The 20913-nt window shown below is 45.8% G+C and overlaps 1 protein-coding gene across 5 annotated transcripts in view; it reads right to left on the reverse strand.

Annotated features, from left to right (window-relative positions):
- The window catches only part of nlgn2a (neuroligin 2a), a 73824-nt gene extending 53533 nt beyond the window's left edge, over positions 1–20291 (reverse strand). For 3 of the 5 annotated variants that reach the window (XM_086105072.1, XM_086105071.1, XM_086105068.1), the window contains exon 1: positions 19573–20265. The gene's annotated coding sequence lies outside the window, so the exon portion shown is untranslated. Of the gene's footprint in view, positions 1–19572 lie in introns of all 5 variants that reach the window. The other 2 variants (XM_086105070.1, XM_086105069.1) reach the window with 2 other exon arrangements.
- Positions 20292–20913: the final 622 nt, after the last annotated feature.

Here is a 20913-nt window from a genome sequence, read left to right on the forward strand (position 1 = left end):
ATGAGCTTGAGGGGCTCATTTCAAATATTTATTTTGGTATTGCTGTACGTCCGTACAAATGAAGGAAAGTCCAACACTTGTTTGACAGTTTTATATTACTTGAGCTTACACTATCCTTACTGAGCTTCTTTTTTATTTTCCATCGTGCACTCAACAAACACTCCATCTTAAAAAAAATTAAAACTAATACTAAAACTACTAAAAACAACTACAACGAGGCATTAGTGAAAAAAAATGCTAAAACGAATAATCATGAACTCTAAAAACGAACTGAATTTAAAAAACAAAAAGTCAAAACCAAATAAAAACGAACGCGATTGAAAATTCCCAAAGCATACGAACCCAATGCACTTAATGCTCACTGCAATGTATAAAAGAGGCCAATGGTTACATATTTATGTTTTGCTCTTCAATTAAAAAAACAACCCCCTCCCAAAAAAACCCAAAACATATACCCTGATCCTAAACCGCCAAATAAATCCTTGTTAGAGCGCGTTGAGTAAATCGTCGCAATACGGCGAACAGCCAAGTTATCGGAAGTGGCTGCAATGACTTGGATGAAGATCAAATCATTTGAGCCAAGCAAAGGTTGGATGCGTCATCTCGTAGTCAATTAAGCCCCCCCCCCCCCCCCCCCAATGCTGCAGTTGGCCGTAATTAATGTGTGAGCGGCCTTTAATTAGCACCAAGGCTGCCTGACATTAGTCACTGCCACTCTCAGACTGAGACTTCACCACGGGTACTCAGATGCATACGTGCTGTGTTGCTCCTGCGTGGATAAAGAGACAGTCCAGTGACATTCCGGCAGAACCGCGTGTGCCGGCACACCGATTAAAAGGTTAAAATGGTGCTTAGCAGGCCCAATCGTGGATGACTCGGCACAGGCGGGAGTGCGTTGTGTGCTCGACCATCACCGAGAACAATTAACACGGCGACAGCTGCAGCCGCTGTGACGGGGCACGCTGTCAAATCGGCTGGTCCAGACGGCCGAAGAAGAGACCAGCGCACCCTCCCTCAGCAAATACATCATCGGATTAAGCTTTCTGGTCCTGATTTAAATTTAGCACCTCGACGTGCGGAAAAAAACCCACACACTTTTATGACACGCCTGTAAAAATCTCTTCACGCAAGAGGTCGGTTGTTCGTTAGCACCCCTGACGTCTCTGACGAATTGACTCCTTTATACGAGTGGAAGTGCGAGCGTCGTCGCCTTCTTGTGCTCCAAAGGAGGGTGAAAGTCGCACGCGCACACTCACACTTGCTCAAATACACGCGGAACAGACGACAGCTGTGACATCAGTAGCATATTTAAAAAAAAAAAAAAAAAAAGCTAAGATGGAGATGCAGAACAAGTATCAGTAGAGCACTAGTCTTCATCATTCTTGGCAGAAGATCAAGAATATATGACTGCGAGTATTGTTGATTATCTACTGCAGTGTGTGGTCAATCCATTAAAAGGGTGATAGCACTGCAACATCGGTGCCATTTGGCGTTAGCACAAAGCTAGCGGACCATAAAGCTAAGCTATGAGGCTCTCAAGTGGCTCAGTGACGGTAAGTGAATCCCTTTGAGCACATTTTTATCATGAAGTCATGACTATTCTCATCTTTGCAATGGCAGAATTTTGGCACAGCTCCTCGGTTGGATCCGTGCAGGCGTACCTAATGTGACGTCCGCTGAGAGTACACGATCACAACACGCGAATACAAAGCTTCTGTCTGATTGCGCACCGCCCACGCAGGCTGGCTGAGGCTTTTTTTTTGTGTGTCTGTGTGTCACACTTCCTTCAAAGTGTTGCTATAAATAGACGCAACGTGCCAAGCTATGCAGTGTGATGTGTTATATAAACTCGAAAGGCGCACGTACACAGACCAGTATCAGCGTACTTGGCGGGGCGCTGCATGGATGGACCGATCATCATCCACCCACCATCCACCCGCCTTACATTTCCGATCCAGCTTCTTTTTTTTCTTCTTTTTTTTGTGGTTTTCAGTCCTATTCAGGTCTTTGGTTCTTCTGCGTTTGTTCTTGTTTCCTGCAGTGTTGGCGTGTGGCAGAAGGCACGGCTGACCTACATTTGAGGAGTTGCAGCCGTGCACACCTGAATTCTGCCGGGTTTGATCATGCTTTCATTGTGCTTCCCGTGCTAACTGATCTCAATGATTTCAGCTTTCATTTGTTTTGTCCTCAGCCATCAACTGGAATCTGACATTGTACTGTTCTTCAATGGGTCGGTGTGAAAAGTGGCCTCTTGTAACGCAGTGTAATGATTGACAATTTTTTTCCCCCCTGGAGATCAGCACAGTTTTAGAGTAGAAGACAAAGACTCTTGAATGGAGTTACCTCTATGTGTGTTGCAAACAGTAATGCATGTCTCTCCCTCGCTCTCAAAAAAATGTACATATAATATACTATACTCACACACACACACACACACACATTTACATATCCATCCATCCATCCATTTTCTGATCCGCTTTATCCTCACTAGGGTTGCGGGGGGTGCTGGATCCTACCCCAGCCGTCTTCGGGCAGTTGGCGGGGGACACCCTGAACCGGTGTCCAGCTCTACGCGCTAACCACTGGACCACCAATGTAGATATTATATTATGTGTATGTGGAACAAAACTAATAATTAATTTTAAAAAATACATGAGGAGACACCATTTGACGATAAAGATAAAAAAAAAGATTTTATGTTGTGTTGCATACGCTGACTCTGTGCTGTTGACAAAGTGTTATCTAGATTCAGAAACACTACCAGGAAGAAGAAATCCATAAAAAACAATTTAAAATAAAAAGAATAGGTTCAGCCAAAAAAGGTTGTCAGTATGTTATTTTAAATTAAACTTCATTTTTAAATGTCACTGTTAAAAATATACTTCCAATTAACTATCATAAAAAAGGCATATGCATTTATTCCAAACCCAGTGACAAGTAACATAAAAGTGAAGGGGACTTAGTGGGGTTCTTGTATGTGTCATCTCGTATCTCGCTCCTATCTTGGCGTCTCATCCCCACAAAATCCTTGTCATGCTTTCCTTCTGTCCTACACGAGCTCACCTTGGAGTGTCGCTTTAAATCTTGTGTGAGCACTTTCATCATTCGCCGCTAATCTGTCAGCCGGCACCACCTGAACGCCCCCCCCCTCTCTTCATCCCTTCTTTCCTCTTCTATTTCCGCAGTGTCGCGGTTCAGCACACACATGACGCCTGACGCTCCGGATGAGTGCAGCCACACACACACACACATGCACGCACGCACGCACGCACGCACGCACGCACGCACGCACGCACGCACGGGCTTTGAGATGCAAACGCTTGCTCAATCTCCAAGCAGGGAATGAATGAGGCTTCATTGAACCATTGCGCTGCTTTTCCACATCCAATATGGCAGTGACATTGCCGTGGAGATCTCCCTCTCCTTTGTACTGAAACGTCAAGATCACTGGAGAGCTATCACATACGCTGACGACCACATGGGAGAGGAAAAGCATGCAGGATCACTGCGAGGATCGATAGCGACGTGTGTGTTTCGGAGATGGAGACTCAATTTGACCAACCCACTTGTGCAACACTTGCATGCGGGTCTCTTTACTTAGAGACGAGCGTACAAGGTTACTGGCCTCGGGCCATGAAGATGTGCGCAATAAAATCCTGCAAAATATGTGGCGCTCACTTGCGGGGATACAGAGTTCAATTATTTTTCACCATTTCAGATTTTGGGGGGATGAAATGCATTCTCCAGCTATAGAGCGCCTCATTGTCGGCCGTGAGTGCTTGCAGGTCACTGAGGGAAGGCAGAAGAGGGAGGGAAAAGAAAAATTCAACGTAACAGTCATCTTGTAGACCGGGCTTCGTGCAGACGTGGCTACTTTAGAGCACCACGTTGTCAGCAAGGTTATTAATAGCGAACGAAAACTAACAATATAACTAAAACTAACGTTGAATAAGCATTGTCATTAGGTATTCCGTATTTTTTTTTCATAATCTCCATGTATAGAAAAAAACTAAAACTAATACTGAAGCTAATAAAAACTAATTTAGAAGCATGTTCAAAAAATACAAATTGGAAAAACCTAACTTGCGTTAGAAACGATTGAATACTAACTTACTGACTTGTGTGCGGGCAGTGTGGGACATGGATGGATGGATACGAACTTAATTGAAAAATATCTAAAGTCAAAACAAAAACAACCCAAACATTAACAGTCATGAAAAATCACACCCTTTTAGAACACTGGATGTCACACGACCACCCAGTGAGATATATTCCACCCACTGCATGCTTCAGAGCGCTACGTTGTTAGAGGTAAATTATGCAGAGAAAGATGGATGACCAAGGATGGGGCTTTATTTTATTTTACTTCAATCTGACTGCACAGTCAGCATATGGCTTCACTCTAGCCTTCCCGCTTTAGAACGCCTCATTGTCACGGTGTGAAAAATCCCAATGATAATCCGGTGGAATATGTTCCAGGACATTGAAGCTTCACTTTGGAAAATCTTTTTAATCAGACAAAATGGGCCATTCGGCTAACGCTCTCCGTCAAATTCCGAAGATTGTGATTTTTTTTTCCCCCTCGACTTTTGAGTGCATCCAAAGTAAGCTTGTTTGTCTGCTACACCCTCTCAACTTTAAAACCACCACCGCGAACCATTTGCGAAACAAGGCGCTTGTAACACGCACGCCTGGTGTTTTATTGTGCCAATAAACCGGCTGTGTCTTCCTCGTTTGTCTGACTCGCCGAGGTTTCTAAAGCTGGATGGCTAACAGACAAGCACGCTGATTGAGATAAATGGCGAGGGAGCGATCAACGTGCGGCAGCCATGCATCAGCTCCGAGCGCCAGACGAACGGGATTGATGGAGCGAATCACGTTGCGTTTGTCCTCTCCTTCCAACGCGCTCTTTACTATTCACGGCGGAGGCCCAAACGCGTCGGAGCCAGCGAGGCTCCCAAACGGCCGGCGCCGCACTTCGATAAATAAAGAGCCATCGTAGGTAGTGTCGACTTTGTTCTCCATCCCAAATTTTTCAAAAAGAGCCCAGCGGGGCTCGCAAAATAGCTGCTCGGTGAAGTAACTAGAGGGAAAATAATGCCTTTAGATTTCTTCAAAACAAAGTCCGTTTATGTGAACAAATTGTTGACAAGGCATCCGAGCTGGTCCACCAAGGCCGCAAAACGATTCTAAATTGTCAATATTTTTCCCCATTCAATTTTTTTTAACAAGCAATAAATTTATCCGCAATACAATACACAATCTCAGATTTGCTAAACATAAACGCTTCCAGTCTGGGTAGGTGGAAGTTTGTTTTTTATCCAATCAGATTTCAGCCCTGAGATGTTGCTAGGTCAATCGAAATCTGCCCAGGTGATTTCAACTATAGCAGCAACGACAATGTTTCTCGAACCAATCTCATTCCAAATTTGTCTAACAGGGCCAGCTAGCCCACCCACATTAATGTCAACATTATTTCTTTCTCAGGCGGCAAGGTGGGCGACTGGTTCACACGTCCGCCTCACAATGCAGAGGTACCGGGTTCAATTCTAGCTCCGGCCTCCCTGTGTGGAGTTTGCATGTTCTCCCGGGCCTGCGCGGGTTTTCTCCGGGTACTCCGGGTAATACAGTGGTTCTAGACCTCACTTAACATAAATATATATCTTTTAAGGCAGTCTGTTTTGGCCTGACATATTTAACTGTGAATACATACTGGCAACATTTATAAACCATTATTTACATATTTATTGTGTACATCATGTATAAATATAATCATTACATTTCTGAACGGTAATGCAAGATTTTCTGTTTTTTAAATTTGATGTTCTGGTAGTGTTTTTGGGCGGCCTGGTGCTCCAGTGGTTAGTGCGTCGACCTCCCAGTACAGAGGTTGTGGGTTCGATTCCGGCTCCGGCCTTCCTGTGTGGAGTTTGCATGTTCTCCCGGGGCCTGAGTGGGTTTTCTCCGGGTACTCCGGTTTCCTCCCACATTCCAAAAACATGCATGGCAGGCTAATTGAACATTCTAAATTGTCCTGAGGTGTGAGTGTGGATGGTTGTTCATCTGTGTGTGCCCTGCGATTGGCTGGCAACCGGTTCAGGGTGTCCCCTGCCTACATCCCGAAGACGGCCGGGATAGGCTCCAGCACCACCCTTGTGAGGGTGAAGTGGTTCGGAAAATGGATGGATGAATGGATATTTCTATCTCTGATTGGTTGTGCCGATCAAAACTATTTCGTTTTGTAGTGATAGAGATTGATCAAAAGTATTATTTTAGATTCACCATTTACCCACCTGCTTCTCATGCACGGATGACTAACTGGCGGACCATGTTAAGGGGCCCCTTCATTCACCCCGGAAAAAAACGTTTTTATTCTTTTTTTTTTTAACCCAAATTCTTCACAAAACGCAGAGAAATGGGAGTCGGGGGGATCCCATATAAACTGTTAAAAAAAGAAGGAAATATTGAAAACAAAAATGTGCAAATATGTGAATATGTGGGTTGTAAACTGCAAATATACAGGGGTCAGCTAGTTGGAAGTTGTAATGTCACCAATCACCCCTAGATGGCAGACGTAGCCTATTGGCAATGACAGTGGGACTTATACTGTCCTATACTTCAACCTGAGGCCTAATATTTTGGGGGAACGATATGCAGGACAAATATGTGAGTGGACTTTCGTGGGGTAAAAAAAATTACAAAATGGACTGAACATTAGTTTCCTGTTCAACAGTTTTGTGCCACCGTTGAATTGTAATTTTTTTTTCAAAACCCTTTGTTGTTGGGTGAGGACTGAAAAATGGATTATAAAAACCGAAATATATTATGATTTTGTCCTGATTTAAAAATCCAGAGTTTTAGTTGAGAAACCCATGGCGCACTATGCGACCCCCCCAGTAGCACTGATGAAAACTTGTGGCCCCCTTCAACATTAAAGGTGCCCATCTCTCTTTCTAACACTTAATACACGTCACTATAACACAGATACACGGCGCCACTCCAAAGTGGACTTTCATATATTTGGACACCGTTGCCCTTTTTGCCTTGTCCAAAATGTCTCATTGAATATTTCATGTGCGCGTCGGTCTAACTGTGGCGGGGGGCCCCCGAGCATGCCTCCAATTATGCAGGCTTCCACCACTGAGTCATCAAGGCCGCCACGGGGTGCGGCGGCTCACCTTTGCTGCCCCCCGCCCCCGCCCGCCCGGACTCTTCCTCCTTTCTCCTCATCATCATCGTCAACTCCCTCCCCGCTAGCGACCTTGTGCGCCCTCACTGTTTTGGCAGGGGAGGACTCGCAATTGGCCTTTGCGCCGCTCTCCGTCTGTTTCGGTCTGTCTGCCTCCAAATGACATTAAATGCACATTACATGTCTATGTATAGTAAATTGGAGCAGACAGGAAGCAGAGGGCGGTGCAGTGGAGGTTGGGGGAGGGGGGAGTCGAAGCAGTATTTAAATGGCTGCATTAGCCTGCTGTTAGGCGTGGAGTGCTGCCACGGCTTTGGCACACGCCCCACTGATGAATATGCAGAGCAGCTGCAACGGTGCCCGAGTACGCGCGGCGTGCTGATGACAGAATAAAATGGCGGGAATAGTAACAGCGGAAGCGCAATTGGGTTCGTTTCCAGCAAAAGGGACGCAGGGTTGAAAACAGCCCGGCTTGTGCTGTCACAATCTTGCTCACGCTGAGAGCGTCCATGCGCATCCTCGCGCATGTTAGCATGCTAGCACAAAAGCACACTTAAGTGCATGTTTGATATGTCCTTGCATGGTGCCCTTGAGCGAAGAGGGGATCTACTGTGCTCTTGCATTGTAGGCGGGCGATGTAAAAATAGAGACGCACGGGTCTTCAAGGATCCTCCATTTACATTTGCATGCATGACTTTGTCCCTTTCAATCTTTCGGAGGCTTCTCCCATACAATCCAAAATGGAAGAATGTGGCATCATCAACATAGTGGAACCTGGCCTTTTGTGCGGGGGGTTTATTAACAACAACGGCGTAACACATCCTGCTTCAGGTCAGACTTTTTAAATTAAAAAAAAAAAACGGAATATAAGAACACTTATTTTGGCTACGTGGTGGCCTTTGAAAATTGATTTCCAAATTGTTTGACGGTGACTGTTATTATTCGGGTGTGATATTACTGAGGCCAATTCCGATATTTGGCAGAATAAAATTCTGATAAACAGATTATCTGGCCAATTAATTTTAAAAAATGCAACCGTGATGAATGAAATTGTGTTTTGGGGCAATGGACCTCCCTCACTGTCATGCCAACAAAAAAACAAAGGAAAACATTTTACCGTTTTCCAATCCTTTGTCCTATTGTACTTGTTTCACTTTACAAAAGAGATAAATCCACAAAAAACAGCCGTTTTGGAGGGGAGGGAAGGGGGAACATTTGAATGTCATTATTTTTTATCTTATTTTGTAATGTGTTGCGGTGTAAAAAAAAAGTGTAAAAAGAAAAAAAAAGGCAAAAACAAATATGCAGATTTTTGCCACTTACACAAGTCAACAGCAAATTGTAAAAAGTGTCTCGACTTTTTTTCTAGCACATCCCGATTTTTATGGAGATTTAGAATGGATTTTACCATGTGCTGTAATTTATAGCTGTACGGAAGAGGATTAGGGCCAATGAAGAAAGAAAAAATAAGGTTGGCAAGATTCTCACTTTAATCTCAGAATTCTGACTTTAAAGTGAGAATTCTGACTTTAATCTCAGAATTCTGACTTTATTCTCAGATTCTGAGGAGAAAGTCAGAATTCTCACTTTAAAGTCAGAATTCTGAGAATAAAGTCAGAATTCTGAGATTAAAGTGAGAATCTTGCCAACCTTATTTTTTCTTTCTTCATTGGCCCTAATCCTCTTCCGTAATACGGAAGAGGATTCCGTATAGCTTTGACGTTTCCAAAAGAAAAAAAGAAAAAAATCCAGCTGTCGCAGAACCCAACCCTTAATTCATTACTTCATTACTTAATATATTTGATATTATCATACTGAAAACATGATGTTCTGGAGAAAAAAAAAACAAGGGCAGGTTTGGAATCAGTGCAAAAAAATTATTTTCAAAAGTTTACTTGCATCTCTGATTAAAAACAATTGTAAAACTCTATTATGCAGTCTGACAAAGAGCTACAATTCAGATTCTGATGTGCTTTTATTTTGAAGGCCTGACTTTTAACAGGACGCTGCGCCATTGTCGCTCCAACTTTTCCGAATGTTGCCGAGTAGAGCGAAAGGCTTGTCATTATTGCGCGGGGTTGTGGCGTGGTGGAGGAGCCATGTCGACCAGTTTGAAAGATGATTGGCGGGGGGTGGGGGGGGGTGCACACAAAAGTCATGGGATCGCCGTCAAATTTCAAACTCTGAGCCTTGAGTGGATATGAGTCACAAGTCAAGGCAGTCCGAGCAAATTAAATGTGCTTGTGCGTAACGTTTTTGTGTGTGTGTGTGTGTGTGTGAGGAAGTTGTGAGAAAATATGTGTCTGGGTGTGTGTATAATTAGATCAAATCACACGGAGGAGAGGTTGAAAGAGTAATGACCTAACTTCAGTTTTAATCATCTTATCTCTATCTCTCTCTCTCTCTCGCTCTCACTTTCCCTCTCACACAAAAAGACACACACACACTCACGTTTCTCTCACACTCTGCACTCACATTTCATCTCACACTACATGCACGGATTATTTCACTTTGCACACACACGCTCACAAATTTCTCCCACAAACGCTAACACTCACATTTCTCTCACACCACATAAACAAACATTTCTTTATCGCTCTCTCTCACACAGACTCACACACACAATCTCAAACCTTACTCACACTATGTACCGCTACAAACACTCACGTGTTATCCACACATTCTCTCAAACTACTCTCTCGTGCGCTCTTTCTCTCTCTCTCTCAGCCACACACTCTCAAACGTTACTCATTCTAACATACCTCACATCACACATTCTCTCAAACTGCACACTCATATTTCTCCCTCTCTCGCACTTAGACACAAATTATATATATATATATATATATATATATATATATATATATATATAAAATGTGTGTGTGTGTGTGTGTGTGTGTGTGTGTGTGTGTGTGTGTGTGTTTCCAGTAATAGCCCCTCCACACTGACATTTGTTCCCCTTCACTCAATCTTTTCTTAGTCTTTCCGCCATCCTTGGTGATCCTCCATTTCTCTTGTGTTGACACACTCGCCTTTTTATTTTTTGGGGGATGAAATTCCTTTCAAGCGCCCGGCACCGTCTCAGCCCCAATAACTCAAACAGAGGAACCTTTGATGCATCATTCATGGTTTTGTTCCCTAATGCACTCTCTCTGTCTCTTTCACAGTATCAAATCTCCATCACAGGCTTTTATCCAGCGTTGCAGCTTTGTCCATTCCCTCTTGCTTTAAGAGTCTCATCTTGTTGCCGCAGCCTCGCCCCCTCCCTGCTTTTTTTTTTCCTCCTCATTTCCACCCATGCACCAAAACTCTCCCTTTCAGCTCTTTTTCTTTTTTTCCCCTCATCCTGCATTCCCTTTGCCGTCCCACACGTGCTCATTTTTCAGCCACCTCGCAAGTTCCTCCCGCCATCTCCCGCATCCGCCGTCTCTGGCATTCCCCCTCGAGGTGAGCGGCTGAGCGCTAATCCACAGGCACTCGGAAAGCCATCGCTCATCGCCATATCCGCGGAACCTGTCGTTAAACGCGTCACTCGAAGGTGTCGTGCACGTTGGTGTGCGTGAAATTAAATCACAGGTGAAGAATGAGGTCAATGCAGCGATGAGATCTTTCCGATTTGCAGGCTGGTCTCTGCAGTTTTCGCTGCACTGACAAGTTAAAGATCTTCAAACGCTGATGCGTGCACGAGTGGAGTCCTGCCAGAAGAGAGGCGTGGGACGGGTAGCGTTGACGTGTAGCGGTACCAGGACGTAAAAAATCTGCCTCCACAACCTGCCGCCTCTCAGGAAATCAAAGAGGATAAAGAATATAAGCAATGCGAGTACTGTCATACAGAATGTTGAAATGTATCGCTGCACCACTTGTGTTTGAACACCAGTTGCCGAAGGCAAAGGCAAGGCAGCTTAGGTGATGGAGCGTATTTCACGTATAAGGTAACTCAATGTGCTTTGCGAAATGTAGACGCAATATTTAAAGGCAAAAGAATTCAAGATAGTTTTGAAAAATGAAGAATTTAAGGCATTTAAAAGGTAAGTCGAGAAATAAAAAGTGCGTGCAGCATTAAAGCTAAATGCTGATGCACCATGTTTACTTTGAACACTGAACTCCACTGATTCAGCGGTCCCCAAGCCCCGGGTCGCGAACCGGTACCGGTCCGTGGGTCATTAGGTACCAAGCCGCACAGAAAGAATAAATTACTAACATTACTTCCGTTTTATTCATTTCGGAATCTGAAAGATGTTTTATTTTGAAAAATGACCAGATTCTCTGTTACATCCATCTACAGTATGTCACTCTTTACGCAGATCAAGGTGCACTTCTCGGTCAGGTGATAGGTTACCGCTAAAAAAACCCCCAGGAGCTAGCAAAATGAGTCAAAAACAAACGTCTTTGGAAAGTTTCTTTGGGAAGGGGAAAAGGCCCAGCCAGAAGACAGAAGAGCAGCCTATGACTTTCAAGAAAAAGAAGGCTACCTTTAATAGACAGAAGCAGGTGTCCTACTTAAAATATGGATTTATCGCAACAGGAGATTGCCACCCACTAAGCCCACTCTGCATGATATGCGGCGATGGTGAGTCGTATTTTTCATGCACTTTGTATTTGTGCTGTATCTTATTTTGAAGGCACGTTTAAACGTTCCCATAGCAACCAGAGAGTTTTGCGGCCAGATAGGACGTTCTCGTGTCATGGCTCGTCTTTCTTATGTTTCGAAAATACCACAGTTTTCATGCAGGTTTCAAAGGCCAGTCCCAGAAAATATTGTCTGACATGAAACCGGTCCGTGGGGCAAAAAAGTTTGGGGACTGCTGCACTAATTGACATGAGTCTGCTGACTTCAGAACCCCGACTGGGACCATTAGCATTTCTTGAATTACTGTATTCAGGACCAAAGCCATGCAGTGAATTTTGAGACCAGTATCTTTTTTTTTTTTTTTAATCGATTCGACAGCTGACTGGGAGCACGTGTAAAGTATTTAGACATGGACTAAGAAAGGGTTAGGTATGATTTTCCCATCATGTGCTATCGATCTCATTAAGCTAGCAGCTTGTTTTCAATACAAATTGTGGAAATCTCCAACTACTGCAGTATTGTATTGTAAATACAGGATTTTGGACATAAATATTTGCACTGCGCAACAGCTACCCAGCAACAAGTACCCGTAAATATGTCCTGTTCGAAAAGGATCGATTCTGTTGATCCACATTGTTTGTGCTGCTTCCAACGTTGGCTTTGGAAGAAAAATGTGAGCGAAGGAGGACAGACGGGTAAGCAAGAGTACCGCAGTTTTGCGATTGGTGCTCCAATTTTCACCATCGAAAGGCACCACTGCCTGTTTGATAGTTTTATCGCTCACCTTGGCCCGGTGGAAGCCCCGGGGAGCATTCTCCTCTCACGCCTGGAAGAGTCATATTTAACTTGTTCTCAGCGCTGGGCCCGCAAATCCGCATCTGTCGTGACTGACCTTGAATTAAGGCTTTGACGTGACCAAATGTAACAGCGTCGCAACTGTTGCCCAGGCAAGACTCCGGGGGGGGGGGGGGGGGGGGGGGGTGTAGCGGAGGCACTTGGCAGAGCCGATTATTCCCAAAAACATATTTACCCTCATGCCGCAGTGACAAGCGACAGTGAAAAGCACCCGAGGCTAGTAAACCTGCGTGCGCATGACAGGCCGAGCCGCGGCAGCCGGGAGAGCCACTTAGGCGACTTAATGTGGCCAGACGACAAAGAAGACCGCTCTTCACCCCCCCCCCCCCCAAAGAACATTTCCGCTATCGTCCACACAACAGCAGCGGGTGACACAAAATGCTCAGGGTACCAGGAAACACACGTACTTTTATTTATTTTTTCTCAATGTTGAACGCTTTAAAATGCGTTTCCCAGGAATCCACAGCACGGGTCGAATGATCAACCGAGTAGTTGTACAAAGGGACGGCGGGCTCCGAGACAGGAAGCCTATCCGTGGTATCCGCGGTAATCCCCGAATCAGCCACGTCAGTGAGGTCGCCAGCCGTCCCGTAAAAATACGGAATCGTCCTTTGATTGGGAATTAAATGTTGCGCCCTGTATTTGCGTAATCATCCCATGCGTCTGTCACACACAAACATAAAGACTGAATTGAACAATAATAAACAAAATAAAAGGCGGGAAATAGTCAAGACAGCAACGTAGCCTACGCCTGAGGTCTTCTCCTCTCCTCTGTGCCCAATCCTCTGTCTGTCTGCCTGCACGCAGGCAGCCCAGCCTGCGTAACGCGCTCACTGCACACTAAATATCAGGCTGCGTGGCGGGTTTTAAAAATGTCAACTGTAGCAGTTTCATTTTTTTTTCTTCCTCCTAAAGTAAAGGTGTCCCCAGTTGTTTACATTTACAGCACTTTATAGGCTATTTGCTTTAAGTATTGTCCTTTTTCAGTCAAAATGTCCCCAGATAGGCTTTGCTTAATTAACACCACTTTATACGGATACAATACAATACTCAAGTTCAGGCTATTAAGGGTTTCATCATTGTTAAAAGTGTTCGAATATACATCTTTGTTTAATTTACAGCACTTTGTAATAGCCTATATGCTATGCTAAGGTTCAAATCAAAGCATTTTGGTTTTTTTCATTTAAAAAAAACAAACAAACGTGTTTTGATACATTGACCTTGTCCATTGCCAGCTGCTTAAGCATTACCGGGAGGATGCTAGACGCTAAGCTAACTTAGCTACAAGCTGTGGATTGTTAGCTCCAAGCTACACTAAATCTTTCAAGGAGGGCAAGGGGTAGTTCATCATGCGACACACTGAGCAAGAAGAGAAAAAAGGAGAAAACTAAGAAGCCACGCTAACTGCTAGTTCACGTGAAATGTAACGCGGAGAGAATTCAACTCTGGAAAAAAAAAATAAATGAAACCAAAGCTCCATTGTCTGGGTTGTGGAAGGCGTTTTCTCATAAGTACGAGAAAATATTTGGTTGTGATTTCATTGCGTCGTTTAGCAAAACATATCGGCTAATCTGCTAGCTAACGTCGGCTCCACTTCCCTGTCAAAACAGCACATCTTTGCCTTCATAATACCTACTTCAACAGTGCTTGAAGTCAAATCCAATTCCGTGCCTGGGGATTTGGATGTAAACAGAAAGAAAAAAAAGAGGAAAGAGGCAGGATGGAACAAGAATATAAAGGCAGGTCCTTGACAACAATGACCTCTGAGATCCTTCTAATTGAACAAATCTCTGAGCAGAGACACAGCGTCCCACTTGAGTCAGGCGCAGGCCAAATGAAAAGATGGGGAGGAAGGAAGAGAACGGGGGGTGAAGCTTTTGAGCCACAAGAGGGCCGCCATGAAAAGGTTGCGCTATGCGAGCTGAATGAATCGAGGGGATTGTACAAGAGCGGCATTCACCTCCACCCAACTTCCTCGCTGCTTCAAATCCCATGTCCACCATCTTCAACCTTTCGACGGTGATTTGGGGAGGAAAGAGAGAGAGAGGAAAAAAAAAAACGGAAATATTTGAAATATCTTCTGCCGCTAATCACGAGAGAACTGAGGCCCATTTTGGCCGAGGGACCTCGCTGGCTAGACGGCAGCAAATTGCGAGAATAGTGAGAGGCGTGAAGGAAGCGGCAGAGTCGTCTCTAAAGGCCGTTCTGGAAGGGTAATTTATGTGCGCCCTGATCAATGGGTTAATTAAATGGAGAGCGGGAGAAACGGGGAGGGTCATTGGCACAGAGGGACGGGCGAGGGCTAAGTGGGACAACCGTTTACATCTGGAGCATATCGAGCCCACCGTGGACGCTTCAAGCCGTAATGAAATGGACGAGTTCCACCCAATTCTTCTCCCCGGGGGAAATTGTTCATGTTAGTGATGATGTCAGCCGGAGGATCAATACGGCGTTGCCTCCTTTGGATTTGTCAAAGTCTTGTAAAAAAAAAAAAAAAAAAGCTGTCAAGGAGGCAATCCGTGGGGCGGTCTTGGAGAGACCTTTGGGGGAAAAAAAAATCAATTCTGATATTTGGTCGTCAACAAAATTGGCAATGGGAAGGAAGAGGAAGCGTCAGGCAGACCAAAAATGTGCATTGGTCGTCCAGGATGTTCGGTGTGATCCCCGGTCCGAGTGTTCAACCTGCACGAAAGGCCTGGGAGGTGGAAAGCAGCGCAAAAAAAAAAAAATAATAATAATAATCCTGTTGACTTGCAGGCTTTGAAATGGCCTCTTCCGTTCCTTGCCTCCAAGTCCCTGGAGTGGGAGCCCAAATGGAACTGGAAGGTTTTACGCGGGCGCTGGGGGAGCTCCGCTTTGCTTTCTTCCCATGTCCTGGAAGGCCAGTAGCGAACCCTCCACCCGACCGGCCCCAGCGTCCCCATCCAATCCCGGCAGCCGTTTTCCGAGTGATACGCACTAACAGACATCCCAGCGAGAAATCTGCTTTGCCACTAGCGTGTGATCAAGGTTACACTCCCTTAGCAGGGCTAATTAGGCTGACAAAACCACCCACATCTTTCTTCCTCAAATGCCAAACTCTGTGTCTATACATTCGTGCATCTTTAAGTTCCCCGCAATTTTTTCTTTAATTTAATTTTTTTTTTTTTTTTTTTTGTGCTCCACCTCAGGTAGTTTAAAGATTGTGCGAACGTGACTCATGAAGGGCACGGCATGGGCTTCATTTTTTTTCCCACCAGGATGATAAAGCTGCGGGCCAAGTGGATAGGAGCGTGCAGTAAAGTTCAGTGCCGGCCACTGACATTTACGTGCCGACCGCTACCTGTGCAAAACACATTGGGGCTGAAGAGGGGTCTTTGCATTTGTCACCAAAAGGACACGCTCCGGCCTTGGAGCGCCGTGGATGAACGGTTGGAGCAACACGAACTGTTTTCTCTCAGGCATGGAGGACACGCATGCGGCAAATATCAAGGCCAGAACAACAACAACGGCAACAACAAAAAGTGGATTTCCTGAGAGCGAACCCGAGAGAGAAGAAGCCAAAAGTTTTGTAGCGGCGTCTCTTGTGCGTTTGTGTATTCTCACACGCGCGCATCGCCGTTCATCCACCCCGCCCCCTCCCCGTCGGTTGTGACAGTGACAACAACCATCATGGGCTGCTTGGCATCAGCTGAGCGTGAAAGTCCAATGCTGACACCGAGGCGCTCATTCGTCACTGTCAGCCGCCGTCTCGCCCTGGCCAAAGCGTCAGCGCAGCCACACAAATTGCCAACCCGAAAAGAGCAGACCTAATTCTCCGACGTGAGAACAGGCGTCTTGGTTTCATTATGGTCGCGCCGCCGACGGCGAGCGTAAAACTATTTTTAAAAAGAAGGTATATGGTTGCCGTTGAAAAACACACGGCGGGAGTCTAAAACCCGTGGCAACGGAGCCACACGCGGCTCCGTCAGCCTTCTGTCGTGGCTCTCGCTTTGGAAAATAAATGCTGAGCTTTTCATTTCAATTGACCTTATTGCAACGTTTTGGAATTAGAGCGCCGACTGGCACCCAAAATCAAAGGACCCCTAAATCGTTTTGACTTTCTTTTGGCGTGTTGTAAATACATTTGGTGCACTACCACCAGTGGTAATCCACCAAAAGTATTTGTCAACCCCCCGCGCAGCACCGCAACCCCCAAAATAAAAAAAATTAATAAATCAAGCACAAAATCAAATTGTAGAAGCATTCCTGGCAACTAATATGTGACAGATCGCAAGTTGATCATGCGGCTTCCTTACGCCGCAACACTGATTTCCAGCACCGAAACCCAGCACGTTGACCGCGATTCTATCTTGGGCCACGATACGACGCAGGAATCGAGTTAAGGTAAGCCATTTTAAACTAAAAAGAAAAATGCAGCATATGTTGTCAATCAATCAGCAGCTCGCGCCTGGACTGTTTCCATCTGGAGTGCCTGACAAACTTGGATCCAGCACTCATTTTTTTGGGAAACGTTGAAGAACTGAACGGCACATTTGAACAAAGTTCTGAGTTTTCAAACAGCGGGAGCGAAGCACTGCACACTCGGAGCACATTTCCGAACGCAGCCACTATTCGGGAGACGGGCATTTCGGGTGCGAGCCTGAGCTGCTCTTGGTCTCCGTTTTCCCCAAATAATGCAAATTATACCCCAGAGCAACTTATTATGTATTTTTTTTCTTCTCCGCGACTCATATTTTGACTGTTGCGACTTATACACCGGAGCAACTTACAGTCCCCAAAAATACAGTCTAAATGAGTTCTTCCATTTTTCAGTGACGGCTCGCACTCCGGATCCCCTTTGTGAGGCGGTCCAGGTTTGTGCATGCAAGCCAAACGGCCGTGCGCGATTCCAATGCATGTAGCAGAACAACAGTGGGGAAGTGTGCCACAGAAGAGGGAGCTGTGTGTGTGTGGGGGGCGGGGGGGTGCTAATGTCAGTCATTCTCAGTGGCCGGCTGAACGGCTGCTTCCCACCCCCGCTGTCTGTATCACGCTTTCTATTCAAGATGCATGAAACGCTTCTTTTAATCTTCGCAGGATTGCGGGAGGTACGTGGCGGTGGGCCGGCGGGCCCTGCGGGCAGTTGTGCTTTCTTTTACCTTTTATCTATTCGAGAAGAAGACCAAACAAATGTCCATTGATCCCGGCCGGTGTCACCCGCTCTCAGCCAGGGTGGTGAGCCGGGGAGAGGTGATCAGAGAGAGTTCAGCCCATCTCCAGCCTCCTTAATGAAGCCATTGCTAATAGGCTGAGTGAGGTCTGAAGGCACGGGTAAGATGCGGACAATAGCATTTGAAGCAGATGTTTCATTCACATGGGAGCTTCCTGGAAACGCTCACTTCATTGTCCTCGTAGGACGCGCAAGGCTCTTTCTGTTTTGTAAGGAAAGCAACCGCAGATATTTGAGCACAGTGGCGTCCAATTTGTTTATCTCGTATGTGTTCTCCAGCAAAAAAAAAAAAAAAAGCACCAGCCAAAACTTGAGTCTGTCCCACATTTAGCTTTGCAAAATGTTGCTGCAGTGCAACAAGACACACTGGAGCGAGCCAGGGCTATGTTGGGAAGCAAATTGAACGCGACGTACAAATACACGGTAAGCACATCAAGCACGAACCGCATACAGAAATGATGACCGAAGGCAATAAACAGAAAGGCCCCTGCTGGCTGCACACTTAAGTCTCACAAGTCCATTTTGTCGTGACGGGTGAAGAAGCGCGGCGCTTCCATCTCGCGGGTTTACATGTTACTGTTTGCGTCAATTGTTTACACGGCAGTGCGGCCCTTGCCTTTGCAGAGCAATAATGTAAACATTTATCGGTGGGAGAATGCAAAGGAAAATATGATCAACAGTCTTGAGATGCATGTTTGCACAAAGCGCACCCCTTACGTGGCTTCGGAGGACAATCAACAGCTTCTGGTGCCTTGAGAAGCCATTAATTCTTTCCAGCCTTTGACTCGAAATCACAAAATTGTGTTGAGGATAAAGAATATATGCCTGTGAGTATAGTATTGGGCTCACTAACCTTTTTGAAAATGATAGCAAATTTGGGGGTACGGATTCAATGCAAAGGATAACCAGTTTGAAACACCCTGCACAAGGACTAGTAAATCACAATGTCCGATCCCTGGTGAGTTATTTTTAGAGAAGGTGGCTACCACATTGGAGACACTTGGACCAAACATGTCAAACAGGGCTGAACCATTTTGAAAAATAAGCCTAATTACAATTTTTTTTTCCCCGCCCTCAACATTCCATTTGCGATTTAACACACAATTACTTTTTTAAGGCTTTTCATTCGCGGGTGTTTTTGTCCTCACATCCACAGTGACCATATAGGGCAGGTGAACTGCATGAAAGGCAAAAAAAAAACCAACCAAAAACCCCCCAAAAAGAGTGCTAATTAAGCCGAGCCAGGCTGCGGCTGAGCACAGAGGTCTTCCTTGTCCCCGCTGAATCCTGTCATCTAGCAGGCCCCGTTGATCCGAGCGGGTCACAACAGACAGCAGCCTGCACGGCATATCAATGCGGCCCATTCTTTGTGTGCCGCTTGCATTTCGGGGACCATGCCCTCACAGCTATGGTGTTTCCTGTTTTGCGCTTTCTCGGTCGAGGAAAGAAAGGAGGCCCGCGTGGACGTGAAAGACGAACACCGTGCCACACGCGTGACGCCGCAGTGTGCACCTTCATGAACATGGGACGAGGACTGAGAGCAATTTGCATTCAAGTGAATGAACAGAAGCCCGCGGAAGCCGCATTTCACTACGAGGTGTTCAGTAACGGAGCAGAGGTAAATGTCAATACGTCCCAAAATATGATTTAGGAAACCCTGCACACATTATTTGGACAAGTGAGTGTGCATTTCTTCGGCGTTTAACAGTATGAGCAGCAAAGAGAACACAAAGTGCAGATGAAGATGTGTGAAGCACTTGGTCCTACCTGTTAATTTGGGGTCCCCAGGTGCTGGTGGAGAGCCAGGTTCCCACTGATGTCCTTTCTTATCTCCTCGGATTGTGTCCTTCGCTTGCCAAAAAGCCCATTCAAGCAACAGAGTCTATAAAGATGATTACAAAAAAAAAAAAATTCTAAATTAAAAAAATAAAATGAAAACTAATTGACAACAGCAGTCCCTCCCTTCTAGAGTCGAAGTGGGCGAATGACACCGGAGACTGAACCCACATGCAAACATTAAAATGCGTCTTTAAAAAAAAAAAACGGCCGGGTGGCGGAGGGATAATCAGCAGGAGGCTCTACAGCAGCGGAAGCCGCATCCGTGCGCGCTCAGCCGCCGTCGTCTCCAGCAAGACGGTAGCACATTCGCTCATGGTTTCACCGCCTAGCAGCTGGGTCCACATCGGGCGTAATTCGAGGCCCGGCCGAGCCACACCAGAACCTCCGAGCGGCGTGGACGCGTCTGCGGATACCACATCGCCGAGCAGTCACCTGTGATTGCAACTCGGCTATGCTCGTCCTCCGCGTCGTCGTGGCGGCGAATTCCACAAACCAAACGCCAGAAGGCTCCAAAAAAAAAAAAAGAATCCGGTACAGTTTCGGTGGGCAACTCACGGTCTCTGCTCGTCTGCCGCTGAGGTGAGCCGCCTCGGCGCGCGCCCCCGTGACGTGCGCGTCTTCGCCGGCACGCCCCCGCCGCGCGGGGCACGCGCCGCAGTGTCCTCCCACCGAGCGAGAGCGGGTCGCCATGGCAACGCTTGCCTATGACCTCAATACGACGGCGCGTGATCCAGCCTCAGCATCCTTTGGACGGATGGAAAGAATTGGCGCTGAAGGGGACTAGCTTGACTTTATTTGGATTTTTTTTTCTTCGAGCGCCATCAGCGGGTCGAATTTGCAGCTGTGTGATGTCAGAGGACGTTGTTGGAGCAGATGTCCATTTTGTTTTGGCACAGCCACCAAATCCGGGGTTTTCAAAACTTTTTACACCAAGTACTCGCGAAAAAAAAAACCTCTCCAAGTACCTGCAATAATATTGTGCTTAGTTTGAACATTAACACCAAGCGTAAATGTAGGACTTGTGACATGGTCAATGGCTGGTGGGTCTGAGCAGCACGGGGTAAAATCTCCAAACCTTTATGCAAGCTTTCCTTCACCTCTTTTGGATGCTGTCATCAATTCGAGGGGAGATGTAAACGTGCTTCCTTTAAGGTTTTCGTATTCAGGTTTCTGTCAGTCGATAGTTTGTCATTTTCAATGTGAAAAGAAGTGTGACGTCATAAGACAGCAACTCCTGAGAGCCGCCAAAGAAAATTGTTGAACAAAGGC

The sequence above is a fragment of the Hippocampus guttulatus genome, chromosome 2 (genome assembly GCF_054856545.1).
Source record: "Hippocampus guttulatus isolate MCC_2025c chromosome 2, RoL_Hgut_1.0, whole genome shotgun sequence".
Lineage (NCBI taxonomy): Eukaryota > Metazoa > Chordata > Actinopteri > Syngnathiformes > Syngnathidae > Hippocampus > Hippocampus guttulatus.